General features: G+C 43.2%; 1 pseudogene; it reads right to left on the bottom strand.

Annotated features, from left to right (window-relative positions):
- Window positions 1-5,009: 5,009 nt before the first annotated feature.
- LOC110326133 lies at window positions 5,010-7,535 on the bottom strand (annotated as a pseudogene).
- Window positions 7,536-19,871: the final 12,336 nt, after the last annotated feature.

The following is a 19,871-nucleotide window of genomic DNA, read 5'->3' as shown; positions in this document are numbered from 1 at the left end:
TCTGTAGACCAGGCTGGCCTCGAACTCAGAAATTCACCTGCTTCTGCCTCCCGAGTGCTGGGATTAAAGGTGTGCGCCGCCACGCCTGGCTAGTTACAGGCTTCTAATAGCTGTTCTGTTGTCTTTCTCACTAGACTCTAAGTAATTGTTGCGCCTAATATCTAGCTCTACCAAAAAGATGGAATTTAGTGAACAACTTAATAAAGGTCTGACTACAAAACAAATTCATATTTTAACACTAGACTAAAGGAAAATTATATATTTCTCAATGTAAACTTGTTCTGAATTCACTAGGATCTTTGTAACTGCTAGATCATGCTTTTTTTTTTAAACAAATTAAAAACAAGTCATAAAATCAGGGATTTTAAAGACATTAATTCATGGATGCAGTCATTGTAAATGCACCCCACATATCCTGTTGAATTGGCTGCTTTGTGTAATTGGGAACCGATTTGAATGTTCACATGACAAAGAAAATTGCAAGCTTAAATTTATCAATATGTTGCCTTGACAGAACACCAGACCTCATAGTAGCAAAATATGAAGGAAACTAATGTTCATTAGAAAAAAAAATCATTATTATGGAGCCATAGGTGTGGGACTATAAAGCCATTTGCATAAAAATTATTCAAGAGACATAATCATAATCAAACAATATCTTAATGTGGTGTTTAATTGGAATTTCTGTTGAATAGTCAGGTGTTTTAAATTTACCTCAGCAAATACAATCCTGAGCAGTTGTTCACTCTCTGCCAGATAACTCTTGGGTTAAGCCCGCACATAATAAATATAGTTGTCAGCTATACTATGATACAGGGCACAAGGTGTATCATCATTCTCATGTCAAGTGTCTAACCAAGACTATCCTTACAAAGCACATTTGAGCGGATGAACTAAAGTTTAGGTATAGTTAGTTAAGGAAAACAAGTCCACCCCAATGATCCTGTGACTGGCAAAGCAAGATTTTGAACCCAAGATAATTCCACTTTCAAGCCTTTGCTTTTGGCCACTCAATTCATTGCTGCTGTTGCTCAAAGGGTGCTCCTTGAGCAGAAAATACCAGCATCATCTGCAAACTTGTTGGAAACCAAAGTCTCAAACTCTACCCAGACCTGCTTGGTTAAGAATCTTGGTTAAGATTGTTAGGAGCTGGGGAGATGACTCAGCGGTTGAGCACCGAGTGCTCTTCCAGAGGTCCTGAGTTCAATTCCCAGTAACCACATGGTGGCTCACAACCATCTGTAGTGGAAACCAATGCCCTCTTCTGGTGTGTCTGAAGACAGCTATGGTGTACTCATATACATAAAATAAATTTCAAAACTTTTAAAATCAATCTCTGGCTGTCTCTGCATCTGTTTCCATCCTCTGCTGGATGAAGTCTCTCAGGAGACAGTTGTGATAGATTCCTGACTGCAAGGACAGCAGAGTGTCATTGATAGTGTCAGTGCTTGGCTCTCTCACATGGGATGGGTCTCAAGTTGCAGCAGTCATTGGTTGACCATTCCCTCAATCACTGTTCCATCTTCATCCCTGCATATCTTGTAGCCAGGAAAATTTTGGGTTGAAGGTTTTGTGGGTGGGTTGGTGTCCCCCTCCCTCCTCTGGAAGTCCACTCTGGCTACAGGAAGGTGGCCACTTCAGTCTCTGGATCCCCCTCTGGTAGGAATCTCAGCTAGGGTCTCCCCCTTAGACTCCCTGTATCCTCCCCCATCCCAGGTCTCCAGCTAGTCCCAGAGATGCCCCCCCCACACTGATTTCCATTCTCACTTCTAGCCCTGCACCACTCCCTACACCTGATCCCCACCCCTACACCACACCTTACCCCATCTCTCATGTAGAGACCCATAGCCAAACATCAGTTGGAGCTCAGGGAGTCTTTTGGAAGAGTTGGGGGTAGAATTGAGTGAGCCACAAGGGTCAAGGACACCACAAGAGTCAACTAACCTAAGCCAAAGGGGGCTCACAGAAACTCAACCACTGACAGGGGCTGGACCTAGGCCCCCATACATTTGTAGCAGATGTGCAGCTTGGTCTTTATGTGGGTCTGGGGAGGGGGGCAGTCAGACTCAGTTGCCTGCTGTTGGACCCCCTCCCCATACCTGGACTACTCTATGTATAGTGGGAGAGAGGTACTTAGTTCTGCTGGAGCTAGATGTTCCAGGGTGGGGTGGTATCCAGAGGTGGCTTCCCCTTCTCTGAGGAGAAAGGGAAGGGGTAATGAATAGGAGGGCTTTATAAGGGAGGAGCTGGGAGGAGAGGAAGGAGGGGGCCGCGATTAGGATGTAAAGTAAAATTTAAAAAATCATGAAAAGGAAAGGAAAGGAAAGGAAAGAAAAAAAGAATCTCTATTTGTAGTCATGATAAAATGATGTAATCACAGATAGATCTCTGTGAGTTCGAGGCCACCATGATATACATAATGAGCACAAGAACAGACAGAGTCACATAGGAAGACCCTATCATGAGAGAGAGGTGGGTGGGAGGGAGGGAGAGGGAGAGAGAGGAAGAATCGTCATTTGCAGTAGCAGCATCTCTGGCATGGGGCTGCAGAGACAGATGAGAACACTTGCTGTTCTTACAGGGGATCCTAGTTCAGTCCCCTAGCACCCATGTGGAGCATTTCACAACTGTCTGTCCAGGTCCAGAAGATCTGACAACTTCTGGCCAAGCAGGCAACCGCATTAATGTATATATACCCCTTCCCCCACCCCACCCCCGCATGCATACACATATTGAAAATAAACATCAGTCTTTGGAAAGAATCTCTTTTTGTGGATGTGGGACTCTGGCTTTACCAGATCTCAGGCAGGTTCTAGTGCACGCAAAAGTTGGGAAAGAACATATGTTTCTCTCTAATTTTAAAAAATATGTATACTTCTTCCAGGTTCTTCTGTAGTCCAGAAAAATTAATGTCATATCCATTTCTTTATTTGTAGAACATGCATAAATAATAGTCTTTGCACCAGTGTTAGCTATTCTTACATTTAGAATATAAAATGTGCAGTGATGAAAATGGCAGCGTGTTCTTGTCTATCAAAAATACAAACAAAACCTAAAGAGATTGTCGTCCTGCCAGGGCCTGACTGCACATATTGACTTGGGATTAAAGCAGTAATTACCAGCATCTACTGTCCCCTGAGGTTTTGATCTTAGCCATTCTGACTGGTGTGAGGTGGGATCTCAGGGTTGTTTTGATTTGCATTTCCCTGATGACTAAGGATATTGAACATTTCTTTAGGTGCTTCTCAGCCATTTGATATTCCTCACTTGAGAATTCTTTGTTTAGCTCTGTACCCCATTTTTAATAGGGTTATTTGATTCTCTGTAGTCTAACTTCTTGAGTTCTTTGTATAAATTGGATATTAGCCCTCTATCAGATGTGGGATTGGTAAAGATTTTTTTTTTTAAGATTTATTTATTATTATATCTAAGTACACTGTAGCTGTCTTCAGGTGCATCAGAAGAGGGAGTCAGATCTCATTACAGGTGGGTTGTGAGCCACCATGTGGCTGCTGGGATTTGAACTCAAGACCTTCGGAAGAACAGTCAGTGCTCTTACCCGTTGAGCCATCTTGCCATCCCAATTGGTAAAGATCTTTTCCCAGTCTGTTTGTTGCCATTTTGTCCTATTGACAGTGTCCTTTGCCTTACAGAAGCTTTGCAATTTTATGAGGTCCCATTTGTCTACTGTTGATCTTAAAGCATAAGCCATTGGTATTCTAGAAAGAGGAACACTCCTCGATTGTTGATGGAATTGCAGGCTGGTACAACCACTCTGGGAATCAGTCTGGCGATTCCTCAGGAAATCGGACACAATATTATCTGAGGACCAGCTATACCACTCCTGGGCATATATCCAGAAGATGCTCCAACATGTAATAAGGACACATGTTCCACTATGTTCATAGCAGCCTTATTTATAATAGCCAGAAGCTGGAAAGACCCAAATGTCCCTCAACAGAGGAATGGATACAGAAAATGTGGTACATTTAACACAATGGAGTACTACTCAGCTATTAAAAACAAAGAATTCATGAAATTCTTAGGCAAATGGATGGAACTAGAAAATATCATCCTGAGTGAGGTAACCCAATCATAAAAGAACATACATGGTATGCACTCACTGATAAGTGGATATTAGCCCTAAAGCTTGAACTACCCAATATACAATTCACGAACCACACGAAGCTCAAGAAGAAGGAAGACCAAAGTGTGGGTGCTTTGGTCCTTCTTAGAAGGGGAAACAAAATACTCATGGGAGCAAATGAGACAAAGTGTGGAGCAGAGACTGAAGGAAAGGCCATCCAGAGACTGCCCCACTTGGGGATCCATTCTGTATACAGTCACCAAATGCAGACACTATTGTGGATGACAAGACGTGTATGCTGACAGGAGCTTTATATAGCTGTCTCCTAAGAGACTCTGCCAGAGCCTGACATACACAGAGGCAAATGCTTAAAGCCAACTATTGGACTGAGCACAGGGTCTCCAATGGAGGAGCTAGAGAAAGGACTGAAGGAGCTGAAGGGGTTTGCAACCCCACAGGAAGAACAATATCAACCAACCAGACACACACACCCCCAGAGCCCCTAGAGACTAAACCATCAACCAAGGGGAGGGACCCATGGCTCCAGTCACATATGAAACAGAGGATGGCCTTGTCGGGCATCAGTGGAAGAAGAGGTCCTTGGTCCAGTGAAGGCTCAATGCCCCAGTGTAGGGGAATGCCAGGGCGGTGAGGTGGGAGTGGGTGGATGGGTGGGGAAACATCATTGTAGAAGCAGGCGGGGNGGGTGGGGCAGAGGGTTTTGGGGGAGGAAATCTGGGAAAGGGGATAACATTTGAAATGTAAATGAAGAAAATATCCAATAAAAAAACAGTAATCACTTATTTCAGTCTGAATCTTAATAGATAAGATCTTTCTTTTTTAAACAAAAGACTTTTAATATTTTGTCATAAGAATAAAATAACTTTTAAAAAAATTGTTGGAGTGTTAACAGACAGTAAAATTAAATACAACATGTCTCTGTGCCATACCACTGCCATGGCCTACAGAGCAGCCAGCTATAATCTACTTTTCTGAACTTTCTCGGCTCTTTCTCTTCAAATTTTGACAGCTGATGTATAGCATCTTCTTCCAAACCCGTGTTATTTGTTTCTTTGGCTTTTTCAGTAAGATGATATTCTTCATCTGAATCGTCACTTTCTTTGTTTCCCTTCATGTCTACATCATCAGGAATTTCTTCCACACCTTTAGTCTCTTTAGACAGCAGCGGTGAGTTTAGAGAGAACAGAAGAGCGAAGCTGATGGCAGTAGCTGAGCTGGGGTGTGAAGAATCTTAGTAATTGCAGGTATGGTCTCCCTTAAGGGGAGTTGTACCAGTTTATCCTCTGAAGTTTCAGTTAACTTTGCATCCTGCTGTTGCCTGCATTTTTCCCAATATAAAAGAAAATGGGGTCAATGGCAAACTTTCTTCTGCCAGCAGCGTGTTGGTGTGAGTCTCTCATCGGGAGACTTTATGATGTTAATAAGCCCTGTGCTTTAGTCAGGAAGTAAAACTGAGATCTGTTCAGCCACTGGTGAGCTTCTGAGGGAACCGATTCTGGGACATCTCATGGAGCAAACACTCCCCACTGGACTTCCTCTCTGGAGACATTCTTTTGAATATACAATGGCCTTGGCTCGCTAAGCTTAAATACAAACAGATCTGAGCCCACTGAAGACTGAGCCACTGCAGCAACACGGTCTGCGTAAGGGTCGGGTTCCAGAACTCTAACATTTAATTTTGCCCTCCACTCGATTGAACAACTGAGCAGATCCCAGCAGCAGAGGATGTCCTACTCAGCAGTGCTGAGAAGGGACTTGGAGCATGTCAATCTTCCAAAGCAGAGGCGACTGATTTTCCCAGTTTGTTGGCAAAATGTACATTTTAGTTCCCATGTTTCTGAATCTCATATCATAACTATTTCCTCAAAACTAACTGCTAGTGCGGAGCCATCTTCAGAGAAACAAGAATTGGTTGCCTGATCCTTGTGGTGACTACCCACAAAGTCGCAAGTGCAGCCAGCGGTTTTTTTGTATATCTCAGAGTCATCTGTTAATATCCACACTTTGAAGTGGCCATCTCTGCTAGCTGTGACCAGGATGGGTTTTTCATAGTTTTCTGCATTATTGAAGCAGAGAGCTGTGATGTGGTCATCATGTGGCATGGTCATCTTTGTGTTAAGAACAAACCCTTGGGTTTTCTTGCTAGAGCACCACAGTTTCATTTGTAGCTCCAGCTCGTTTTCATTTTCTTGCCCTTGTTCAACTGTTGCCAACCACGTCCCAGAGCAGCCAAAGGCAGCCTTCGTTAGCTTCGTTAGCTTCGTTAGCTTCGTTTGGAATAGACCCTCATCCTTAATGTACTCTTGCTGTATGATATCTAGATTACATAACGGCTTGTCACCCTGGAGAGAATAAAACTGCAGGTGACCGGGCTTCCCATTCAAACCCAAAGCTTGGGTTCTTGGGTCAACCATCAAACCAGTAGATACACACGCTTATCTTTTACTAGGCCTTGAATTACTGCAGACACACGGAGATTTCGGTGAATAACTGTTGTCTTGTTATCAGAGTGAGAAGTACAGACCAAATCTCCCGCAGGTGAGACAGAGATGTGCTCAATAGAAGATCCTAAGCAAGGAAGAAACTCTTTGTTCTTCTCTAATCTGTCTCGCTACTCCACAAGCACACACTCCAGCCCGCCACTCAGCAGACTGGGGCCTGTTACTGTAAAAGCCAAATCCATAATCAAGTCATGGTGCCAATGCAAGCCTGTGTATGTATTCTTCTTATTATGAAAATTCCTCCAAAGGTGAATTTTGCTGTCCTTGTGACCAGATGCGATGTAGTCTTCCTCTGGGTGTCAGGCTACGCACGTGAACTTGTTCTTCACATTCTTCTTGGTTTTTTTTTGTTGATGGTAAAGTAAAATTGCATGTTTTTTTTCTGCTTGAAAAAGTAAACAGATTAAGTAAAAGTCCCGGACTGCAGCGACATATTCTCCCTCATTTCCGAAAGCAATGCATTTGGGGGACCCGTTTATGGAATCCAGGACAAAGGTGACCTCCTTGGCTTCTAAGTCCCAGCTTGTTGATTTGAGCCATTTCACCGAGACCAGCTGGCTCTTCTTGACTTATTGTAAGGAAGACGGGATCTTCGGTGTGAGGTGGAATAAAGAGGGCATAGAGTTTAGGTCCAACAATGAAAGTCTTTATCAAAATGCCATCAAGATAGTCCCACAGCTTAGTTGTGCCATCAAAAGAAGAGGAGTAGAGAGCTGCAGGTGGTTGCTGGGGTTGGTGAGGATTCCAGACACCAGATGTTTGTGCCCACGCAAAATGTGTTCACACTCTACTGCGCCCATGCTATAGACCCTCACCAAGTCTCCAGGGACACAGAAGATAGACTTGGAATCCACAGAGAACACAGCTCTCCTGAAGTTCAGCCAGCTACCGTCGCAGCGAACCACTCGGACTCTCTCTTCTACCATCTACACGCAGACGCAGGAACCCGATAAGACAGGTTTTTTTTTAATACAAGCTTAGAAATAAGTACCACGCCAAGAGGGAAAGAAGAGGCAAGGGCAGCCATTCAGGGTACTGTAGCAAAAGTGTAATAGAACACAGAAAGATGGCAATCTGAATCTACTGCTAGAAAGGGCTGCCTTGACAAGTAATGAAATGTATTGACAGTAATACCAGGCTGTCATTGGGATGTCATGAAGATGCTGGAGTTTTCAAGCAAAGTGACTGGAAGTCATTCAAGAGATCTGGGCTGTTATAACAGATCAACTACAGATATTTTTATTCCAAACTCCTGGGTGAGAAAATATTTGGAATGAAGTACAGTGCATGTATATACAGGCTTATATGGATAAAAATTGATTTTTTTATTTCCCTGGAAATTTAAGTCTTTCTTAAGAGTTGAGAGCCGGTGTCCAGGGACAAGAGGTTGACTTAATGTGAAGCCAGTGTTTACGTTGTCTTGATAGGACAGAGAATTCCTGCTCTGTCTTCCACTGAGAGCCTGGGGGCCCTGGGGTGTGGTGCTTGCTTCTTCAAAATATTTCTAAATTGTTTCTCAGTGTTTTGTTTTATCTCAAAGCTGCTTTCTTTATATTGCTAGACCTCAAAAAGGCTCATATGGAAAAGAGAACAGAGACATTTGACTGTTTTGCTGGTTTTCATTCTTCTTTTCAATAGAGAATTCACTAGAAACTGGAAATCATTAAAGTCTGTTTTCTAGCCTCAAAGTATGCGCCTCTGCCTTGCAATAGGCTGGCTTAAACGGATTGGTAAATTCAATTTCACAACTACAAAAAGAATCCTTTTCCAAATCAGTATGTGGTCGTTTCTGTAGATTCTTGCTATTTATGTATTAAAATAAAGCAAAGCGGTCCTTTCTAACGTTTTTTTATTTAAACAGAAATTCAACGCTGTTGTTCTGAATGCTGTCTCCATCCCTTAATGCTGTGTCAGCAGTTCTCAACCTGGGGGTCGAACACACCTGGGGGTCACCTAAGATCATCAGAAAATACAGATATTTATGTTACAATTCACAACAGTGCAAACATACATTTATGAAGTCGTGGTAAAAATATTTTATGGTTGGGGGGGGGGGTGTCACCACAACATGAGGAGCTATGTTAAAGGGTCTCAGCATTGTCAGGCACTGGTGGCGCATGCCTTTAATCTCAGCACCTGGGAGGCAGAAGCAGACGGATTTCTGAATTTGAGGCCAGCCTGGTCTACAGAGTGAGTTCCAGGACAGCCAGGGCTACACAGAGAAACCCTGTCTCGGGAAAAAAAGGTGAGGGGGGGGGTCTCAGCACGGAGAGGGTGAGAACCACTCCTCTCTACCTTCTCCAGCCAAATTGACTTTTTCCTTTGGCTCAGTCACTACCGTTTTCCTACTCTATCAGGATCTATTAAGGGCTAGCATTGTGCTATGTGTGTTACCTGGAGAGGAACGTATAACTTCGACCCTAGCTTCTCACAGGCAGAGTCTTCACACAGTACCCATCTTTTAGAGAAAGAAAGGAGACCAGGACTCCGCGGCACCTTGCCCTGTAGTGTTTTACATCGAGGGCACTTGGGTTGTAGAGCCTTCGCTCCCATCTCTGGTCTACTTCCTGTTGTCTTTGGTATCTGAAAGTGATCACTGAAGTAAACCGGAGAAGTACTGAAGAAAGCTTAGCTTCACCGGATGTCCTTCCCCTAGCTGGCCTGCCTGGTTGGGCCTCAGGGGGAGAGGACACGGTCTGCTTTGACTTGACTTGACCGGTACAGGGCAGGGTGGTACACAAGGGGGATCCCCCTTCTCTGACAAAATGAGGTGAGGGATTTGTGAGGGTGGGAATGGGAGGGAGGTGGCTGGCTATGACTGGGATGTAAAGTGAATGAATAAATAAATAAATAAATAAATAAAATAATTTGGAAAAAAAAGAAAGTGTGGCTTCATGTAACTACTGGATAAATCTAGTTGATGGATCTAAGAGTTTCTGTACATCTGAAACTTCTGCCTCTTCACCTCCTACATGCTTTTTGGTTTCCTTGCTTCCGGGTCACTTGCTCTCCTCTTGTGGTCTTTGACTTCTTTTCCCCATCTTTGCTTTTGATCTTTGGCTGCGGAGCTCCGTACACTCTACTAGAGACTTTTCTGCTCCAGCGATCCATGTACCAGTTGGGCTTTTGTTGTGGGAATAATTCATGATTCCCCCCAAAACACAGAAGCAGTTATCAATCTAAGTTTAAAATTTGAGAGCATATACATTTTCTTAGAACACATAATCTCAGATTTTCCTAAGCCCATTCATACAGCATTATGGGCCAGCTGACATTCTTTCAAGTCCAAGGTGTGTGTCGGAATATTTCCATGATCTAAGTATGAGACTGTGACTACCTAAGAAGATTTTGTCACCAACTTAAAGCAGATAATTCAAAGACAGAGTGAACGGTTTTTCCTCCCTCCCTCTTCTTTACTGGAAGTATATGACAACTACTTTGTTAAATGGAGTTTTCCCTTATGAAAAAAAAAAATCACTCAAACTTTGTGATGTGCTTTTATGTAGGTAAAAAGTCCATGTTGCTTTACCCAATAAAGCCCTGGCATTGCCATAAATAAGTAAACAAACAAACAAAAAACAATAACAACTTCTTTAAGTTTCCCATGCCTCCTTTTCCCGTAAGGATTATTCGTTAAGGGCTTATAATGCTGTTGGCAGGGGGCAATACAGGCTGGGCGTCATTATCATTCTCTGGGTCTCATTTTTATCATCTGTGAAATGGATGTAGAAAGCAGTTTGGCTGCAAATTCCACATTTAGGTGAAGAAGCTAATGTCTTTTCACTAATTGATTGCTAGGCCATAGATGCCTATAGACAGTAGATACCAATGAGATTTAAGTAGCTAGATAAATGGATTCTGCATGTAAAACATTTAGCCTAGGGCCTAGAATATAGCAAGTGTTCAAAATACATGCAAGTTAATGTATTTTTAGCTTTTTTGTGGAATCCCCTACCTGACTCATGTCCATAGCACGGTTTGGTTATAGAAACTAGGCCTCAATAAAGCCCTTTCCAGTGGCATCCTGAAATAGTAACTCCTTGGCAAGACAAGAATCAGTGGGGAAAGCACTGGACCAGAAATCCAAGAGATCAAGGTTAAGTCTTAATTCAACCATTTCCTTAGAAGGGTTGATTTTCAACTATTAAGCAAGTCACTTTGCCTCTTTGTGTCTGTTGCCTTCATTGTAAGACAAATAATTTGGATTGGGAGATACCTCTGGGTCTTCTGCCATTTGGAAAACAAAACAGGTCTTTGTCCCTGAGCATTTGGGATTTATCTTTCATGTATGTTAACATGCTTGTTTTATAAACCCACCCCCCCACCCATCCCCACACACACCCTCCATTGTGTGTGTGAGCCAGTGCCTGCTCTGGGTTTTTACCTAATATAGCAGTATTTCTTCTAGAGCAATGGACTCCTCTCTTCTTTTAGCCTTTTTTGGTGACAATTACATGTTTGTTGAACATCTGGATCTGGCATCCTTATTAGGCTGTAAATGAGAAAGGTCGTAAAAGGAAGGCATGATTAAGGGCAGTTAGTGGCCTGCTGTTTTCATCCCAGCCCAGCATGAGTTACCAACTTCATACTTACCCATTTTCATGCTAATTATTTGTCATTTTTAACCCAGTCAATTGGTCAGGTGTGTATATGTGTGTACCTCATTCCTCTGTGTTAGAGGAGTGGTCACGGGGTGCACACTATTTTTGGACACCATGCTAGAGAATTCTCTCTCTCTTACAATTCTGAAGAATCAGAGGTTCTAAGGCAGCCAGCCTTGAAGTCAAAGTTCAGTCCTTTCCGCCTTACCCAGCATTCAGCAGGCTAAACAGCAGCTCCCGGTTTCCCAGCACCTTCTGTAGACAGCCCCCTTCTGTAGAGGGCTTGAACCCTGCAGCAGCCACTGATTGAGATCTCCACATCTTTTTTACACATTATAAGAAACCATTTTCTCTAGGCTACTTATTAAAATATATTTTAGGAGAAGTTGGTATTTTTGGTATTATCAACATTCATGTTAGTATTTTCTTGTAGTTTGAAGACTAGAGAAATAAGAGACTAAGTAAGGCTTTTCTTTCTTTTTACTCTCCCCCCCCCCCTCTCTCTCTCTCTCTCTCTCTGTGTGTGTGTGTGTGTGTGTGTGTGTGTGTGTGTGTGTGCAAGTGCATGTTTGGCTGAAAATTGAGCCTGGAGTCTGTGCATGTAAGACAAGTCCTCTGCTACTGAAAAGCAGCTTTTAAACAACTAAAGTTTATTTCTGATTCACAGCACTGTGCAATGCAGGGAGCCTTGGTCAGCCATTGATGAACTCAATCTCATCTCAGGGACTTATGGTACTTCTTATAGGCCCACCTCCTTGACCTTCAGGGTCCTTTATATTGAGGCTACCAGATGACAACAGAGAATGTGGAATAATAAATAAAAGCATTTTATTGGCCAAGGCTAGATACTTACCACTTTCTGCCCACAAACCATTGGCAACAGCTTAGATGCATGGCTATAACCTAACTTCTGGGAAATGTGGTCTGGATACAAGCCATGTAGAAAGGACCTGGAGAGTCAGGTGTGGTGGCATGCATCTGTGATGCCAGCACTTGGGAAGCTGGGGCCAAAGGATCATGAGTTTGAGGCAAATAGGGATTACACAGCAACACATTGTCTCAAAAAGCAAAACCACAAACAAGAAGAAATGGTGCCGGCGAGTACACACCAAGTCACTGGCATCAATGACAGAAGCATACAATTTCAACTCAGTGTTATGTGTTATCAGTGATCCAGATAAGCAGTCAAGAAGTGGAGACTGAAGAGACAACCCAGGAGTTAAGAGCACTTACTGCTCTTCCAGGAGGAGACCAGCGTTTGGTTCCCAAGCACACATGTCGGGGAGCTTATAACCATCTATAACTGCTGCTGTGTGCTATCTGATGCCCCCTTCAGATCACCTCATGTACCCATACATACATGATCTCATACATACAAACACAGGTTTTTAAAAGGTAAAAGGAAAAGAATCAGCAAATGGTTACCTTTGTGTCTTAGTCAGGGATCTTGAGAGTCACAGAACTAATGGAATGCCTATTTGAGGGAATTTAATGTGATGACTTACTGTCTATAGTCCAACTAACCCAGCAATGGTCAGCTGTGAATGGGAAGTTCAAGAATCTAGTAGTTGCTCAGTCCCACAATGCTAGCTGTTGAAGCTGGTCTTCTGTAGAAGTAGGTCCCAATAGATGTGCTGGCAAGTAAGTTCAAGCAGGCAAAGAGAGAATCTTCCTTTTTCCAATGTCCTTATGTAGGTCTCTAGCAGAAGGTGTGGCCCAGATTAAAGGTGTTACCACCAAGCCTGGATCTAGGACTTGCTTTGTCCCAAGATGACCTTGAACTCAGAGATCTCCTTGCCTCAGTCTCCTGGGATTAAAGGTGTGTACTACCTTGCCTAGGCCTAAGCTTTTCATGGCCACTGTGCCTCTAGAACTCCATTCAAAGATCCAGGCCAAAAGCTTGTGTCTTTCAGCCTCAAGATCTGGATCACAGGTGATCCCTCCAATGCTGGATTGTAGTACATTCCAGATATAGTCAAGTTGACAACCAGGAGTAGCCATTACACCTTGTTACCTGAGTACATCAGATCCTATCAGTTAACCACTGTCTAAACCCCAAGTAGACACAAAGCCTAGTGTTAATGCTCTCTGCCCTAAGAATAAGCAGTAGAGTTGCAAGCTGGTACAACCACTCTGGAAATCTGGCAGTTCCTCAGAAAATTGGACATAGTACTACCTGAGGACACAGCTATTCCACTCCTGGGCATATTCCCAGAAGATGCTCTAACATGTAATAAAGACACATGCTCACTATGTTCATAGCAGTCATATTATAATAGCCCAAAGCTAGAAACAGCCCAGCTGTCCCTCAACAGAAGAATGGATACAGAAAATGTGGTACATTTACACAACAGACTACTACTCAGCTATTAAAAACAATGACTTCATGAAATTCACAGGCAATTGGATGGAACTTGAAAATATCATCCTGAATGAGGTAACTCAGTCACAAAAGAACACACATGGTATGCACTCACTGATAAGTCGATATTAGCCCCAAAGTTCAGAATACCCAAGATTCAATTCACAGACTATATTGTGGACGCTTCCGTGCTTCTTAGAAGGGGGGACAAAATACTCACAGGAAGAACTATGGAGACAAAGGGTGGAGCACCAGAGACTGCCCCACCAGCAGATCCATCCCATATACAGTCACCAAACTTGGACACTACTGTGGATGCTGTCAGCATCCTGCTTGCTGACAGGAGCCTGATATGGCTGTCTCCTGAGAGATCCTGTAACTTTGGATCTGCAAGATTGGCCCAGAGGTAGCATTTTTTCCCCAGGGAACAAAATAAAGAATTGTCTTGTAGGCATGTGGAAAATAACATAGTTATTTGTGACTGTGATTTAGGTTATGCTCAGTCCAAGCCTGGAAGGTGCAGTGTGTGTTCTGGGTAGCACAGATCACATTGGATGTATGCAGAGTACAACCAGCACGGTTGGATGTGGTAGCCTGGAGAACAGAGCCATCTGAAAACTCATCTAAGATGTGCAGAATGAGCTGGGCTTCAAGACTTTCATCTGTGTGGAAAGAGAGGAAGGTCAGTCCCGACTGAAGACACACACCAGGCTAGAACCCAGCGTGAGGGAAAGTGGTTCACAGACCATGTAGAAGGGCGTTGGGCTGAGGAAGGGGAAGAAGTGGAAGAAAGGCAGAGAGGTTACCAAGCACCCAGTCATGTGTTAATTGTCAAGGTAACTAAGGAGCTCATTCAGTGAACAACTCTGTCACTCTGTTGGTCAAAGATATCGCAGGTCCCATTTGGAGAATTGGACACATGGACTTTGCCCCTTGGTGGTTGAATGGCATGGTCACTCAGTTTAAAAACAAAACAAAAAAAACAAAAAAAAAACAAAAAACAAAAAAAAACAAAAACAAAGCAATAACAACAAAAACAAAAACAAAAACAAGAAAGCCCCAATGGCTCCTAAGGAGCTTGTTCAAATTACATCTACTTCATTCCTAACTTGTAAATAACTTTGGTAGCCAATTCTTTACTCTGCCTCATTAAGACTTGCTGTTAGTGAGCATGAAAATAATGTGGTCCAGGATTAATTGAAATATCACAAACAAGCAGCTTTATATGCAGAGCTTCTGCTAATGAATCAGATGAAAGAGATGGACTGGAATTGATATGGGAGTGGAGGAAGGTGTGGCCATAACACTGTATGTCCTAGAGAGATTGAGCCTGCTGCTTTGAGCTTTAAAACCTCCAAGAAATCCCGAAGTTCCTCTCAGTGGGGTAAAAATGTCAACTCAGAACTTTGCAAATGAAATGTACAACTAGAATAGGTTTCATGCTTCTCCTCTAGTACTTTGGATACTGTCCCACACTCTTACTTGAAAGTATTGAAACAGGGCCATCGCAGCAAGATAAGCCAACAGTAAACATGCAATGCCAACGTTCCAGACATATAACCACAACACTAAAATGTTGTGATACACTTTAAAGCCAGTGGTGGTGAGCGCTGCAAGCCAATTAGGATGTTTTCCTTCTGCTGATCTCTGTCTCCTATTCTCTGCCTTCACAATTTATGGTTAAAACATTTGTCAGGATTCTCCAGAGAGGAGATGGAACCATCTGGATGGATGGATGGATGGATGGATGGATGGATGGATGGATGGATGGATACTTAGATAATACATGTTTGGATAGATGATAGATAAATAGATAGATAGATAGATAGATAGATAGATAGATAGATAGATAGATAGGGTGATAGGCTTCCTATAAGCTAGAAAACAGGAAACCTGGGACTATAATTCCTCAGTGCAAGTTCAGAGGCAGCCTCTGGTATGGTCCTTCATGACTTCCCAGAGTAGGGCAGGAAGACAAGAAATAAGGAGGAAAGACAGAAGCCAAGCTTGTCCTTTTCTAAGGAGCCTGCCTCTTAATTCATCACATGAGCCATTTAAATTTCAGCATGACTCTGGAAGGGAATATTCAAGACGATGCAGTTTGTGTTTTTCTTGACCCCTTATTTGGGTGTCCTTCAGCTGGCTCTTTCTTAAGAATCAGATGTTAATAGGACCGAGTAATAGGTTTCACTGTGACCTTTCCATCCATGCATGTCAGCTAGTCCTTCTGTAACAAGTCATTCCAAATTCGATGGCTTTAAAATCATGGGTCAGAAAATTGAATCTCATGGGCCGGGTGCCTGCTTTGGTAGGCACAAATTTATTTGGACACAGCAATGTCTATTCATTATATGTTATCTATGGCTATTTGGGGAGCTACAGAGCAGAGAGGAGTCTGTAATATTTAATCTCCAGCTCTTACAAGGTGGTGGTGATGGTGGTGATGAAGGTGGTGGTGATGATGATGGTGGTCATGGAGGTGGTGATGGTGATGGTGGTGGTGTAGGCCACAGCACATATGTGGAAGACATCGTGCAAGCATTGATTCTCTTCACTGTGGATTCCAATGATTAAACCCATGTCTTTAGACTTGCACAGCAAGCTCCTTTACACAGTGAACATTCTCACTGGCCCCATTTCCATCAGTCATGGCCAAGTAGAGCAAAAGGCCTGCCCAGATTTAAAAGGTAGGAAACAGTCTAGCCTGAGATGAGAGTTGATATAAAGTCACTTTGCCTTTAAAGGCTATGGAGACAGGGAGGTACAAGAGAGTATGTCTACTTTCCCAACTAATCTATCACAGAGAATATGCAAAGGATTCCAGCCTGAGGCTCAGAGGACCAAGGACTGTAAGACCTTCAACATCAGGGCCAGTCTCCTTAGCACTAAATCCTGTTTTTAACCACCCTTTATTTTTGTTTGCATTCAACAAATGTTATTTTCCTTGCAATGTTTTTAGTGAGACTTGAAAATACTCTGTTTTCTACTCTGAAATGCTGGGGGCCAGCTTAACAGGAAACATCTGCTTTCAGTCCATTCCCTTGACAGAGATTCTAAATATTTGTAAGTTACATGATAAAAAAAATTACAATAGTCACACTCTTTCGTGTGCTGAGAAAAGATTTTGCAAATGAGAACAATGGGCGCCTCCTTCAGAAGAAACGAGTCCTTCACCAGGAAGTACAGGTGTAGGGTAACAGAGAGCCCAGAGAGCCTGGTTAACAACCTTCTAGAGAGTACTATGCAAGGCGCTGTGAGGAATGGGCTTCCTGTGTGCCTGCTGACCTCCTTCCAGCTGAAACAGGGAAGATGCGCCTGGACCAGCCATGGGAGACCCTCAGCTAGCATCCTTTCTACCCAGCCCATAAGAGGGCGCTCTGGGCATCTGCCCTCAGCAAGGCTGGTTTTAGAGGCGCGTCTTCACATCTGGGGCTGGGATTTGTGCCTCTCTTCATTCTCTATACTATGGTTCTCTGGTCCTACTTTAGAACACACATGAGGAATCAATGTTTCCCCAGTCATTAAGTTAATTATTAGCTCTCTCATTCCCAAATCGCTGCAGCCTTCCCTGCCCCTTCCTCCCTCCCCAGCTACTGAGCTACTCCCTATGCTCCGCCTCTTCCTCCCTCCCCAGCTGCTCTCTATGCTCCGCCCCTTCCTCCCTCCCCAGCTACTCTCTACTGCATGTTTGTATTCTCATCCCCCCCCCTTCTTTTTCCTTCTTCTCTCTTATTAAAATTCTTCTCAAGCCGGGCGTGGTGGCACACGCCTTTAATCCGAGAACTTGGGAGGCAGTGGCAGGCGGATTTCTGAGTTCGAGGCCAGCCTGGTCTACAAAGTGAGTTCCAGGATAGCCAGGGCTATGCAGAGAAATCTTGTCTCGAAAACACAACAACAACAACAATAATTATTCTCAGACTTCAGAGCAGAATAAATTCTGTTTTTAGAAGCCACCCATGGTCAATTGAGTCTCTCTGACCTCTTTAATACAGATATTCACTTGGGAGGTAACAGATGTGATTAGTAGCATCCTAGTTGTCATGTAACTTACTTAAAGTAAGTTACAGAATAACTTACTTTATTCTGTAGTCCAGGCTGGCCTCCAACTCTCTGCCTCTGCCTCCCAAGTGCTAGAATTAAATAAAGGTATGCACCACTATGCCCAGCCCAAATGAAATTTAAAACTGCTGTACGGCTACAGCTTAGGTTCGACAAGTCATTTATTTATGCAACACTATGTAAATTATCATTATTATTATTACTCTTAATCGTGTAAGAATATGCTCTGCCACTGGTTAAGATTTTCAATAACCCGAGATGAGGTGTATGAACACAGGTTCAGGAATAGGAAAGAAAACAGGCAGAACTGGCAGTCACTGGACATTTACCTCATGTCAGCCTTCAGCTAGGTTTTTACATATATTGTCTCTCACAGAACCCCTGTTCATATATTTAAACCAAGTTGAGATTTGGAAGGACTAATTGGTTTACCAAGGTCTTCCAGTGAGAGGTATTGGAAACAGTCTTAAGCCCTGGCTGTTTAGCTACAACCCCCAACCCCTTTCTTTTCTGTCCCAATTCTCAACATCCTTTGGATAGAAGAACCTCCTAAAATTTTGCAGTATGCAATTACTATTTTCCACAGCAAATAACACACTCTAACCAGGTCCATTTCAACTGGACCAGTGCTCTGCCTTTAACAGAAGTACTGAGGAAACACTAAGGACAGGCCCAAAGTGCCTCGCTTCCACAAAGAACATCTTTGCAAAACCAGCACAAAGAAACTGAGATGAACCTTTCCTAGAACTAGTTGTTTTTACCCTGTGGCACTGCTCTGGGAAACAACTTCCAGGCGCGTGGAGCTGGGTTTCCTACAACTTCCTCTAAAATCTCATCTTTAACTCGGACTGCCCCTCAAGCATATAGAACACATAGAGAAACGGCAAGTTAACTTAGCCTTCCTCAAAGAGCCATTGTGCCGGGTAAACACAGATCTGACAAGAAAACCTAAGACCGAATGAGTCCCCTCAAACTGGGCCTCTGAGATCCAGGCTGAAAACATGCCATGGGTCTGCGTCCAATAATAAAATCCTCCTCGGATCTGGGAGCACTCAGCCCATTCCCGCCGCCACAACCTTGTAAGTGCCTCTTCCCTGCTCTTTAGTCCTCTCCCTGGTCTCTTGCAAAATCTTGTTCCAAAATGTCAGTCAACCATCAGCTAATGGGATGAGAAGTTGCCTCACCATCCCCCAAAACACCCCTCTTGGTCCTGAACCAGCTTCCCTCCCTCCCACCCCCCATCCCACTTGTGTCCTGAGATGACCTCCATGACAGAAGGACATCTCAGGACATCTCAGAACATCTTTATAAATGCAGACGCTCACTGGGTGGGTTTTTTTTTTGTTTTTTTGTTTGTTTTTGTTGTTGTTGTTGTTTTGGGTTTTGTTTTTGTTTTTATTTTTCAAAAGACTTAAGAAAAGAAAACGAGCAAAGAAATGGTTGGAGGGTCACCAGCCAGGACACAGAAATTTGAACATTGAACAATTAATTGGAGGTATAAATATAAACAGGTTTCATTATACAGGTTTTAGGGATGTGATATGAATAGCCTGTTGTTTTTGATTTGAGCATGTTCTCTCTCCTACTCCATTCTGCACTGCCCTCCACGGGCCCCTCTTACCAGGAGCTGCCGCCCTACTCCTGGACTGTGTGTTCTGGCTCGTTTTTCTCCACCCACCTTAGCTATCTGAGTACAAGTGAATTTCCTTTCCGATTGGCTGCACGTGACTGCCTAGCCCTTGTTTGTGCTAGTCCGCTATTGTGCTGCTGCCCCAGGCTTTGGAAGGCTTCTATTATGTTAGGCTTCTTTTTCCTCCGCTCTCGTATACAATTTGACGTTTCAAAGTGAAGTCTTCTAAAATCTGTTTTGTTTATAGAAGTAAAATTCTTTCTGGTTCTTTGTCCCGACTTCACAATCACAAACATGCGATCCATGAGGAATTCATTAATATGTGAGAGACTTTGAAGCTGCCAGGTGGGTATGTGGATGTGGCTATGGATGCACACATGCACGCACACACACGCATACACTCACACACACACACACACACACACACACTCACACAATACACAATTATTTTCTCTTTCTCTCAGAATCTTGTCACTTCCAACCACTGATTTAGGAATTTTTAAGGGTACATGCCAGCTCAATAATCAAAATGATTTTGGCACTGGGACCCCAACTCTAGTCTCTGAAGAGCCGTGGAATTTATTGCTTTACTTCACTGCACTTCGGTACA

Source organism: Mus pahari, chromosome 9, assembly GCF_900095145.1.
Source record: "Mus pahari chromosome 9, PAHARI_EIJ_v1.1, whole genome shotgun sequence".
NCBI classification, from domain to species: Eukaryota; Metazoa; Chordata; class Mammalia; order Rodentia; family Muridae; genus Mus; species Mus pahari.
This window is presented reverse-complemented; position numbering and strand designations above follow the sequence as displayed.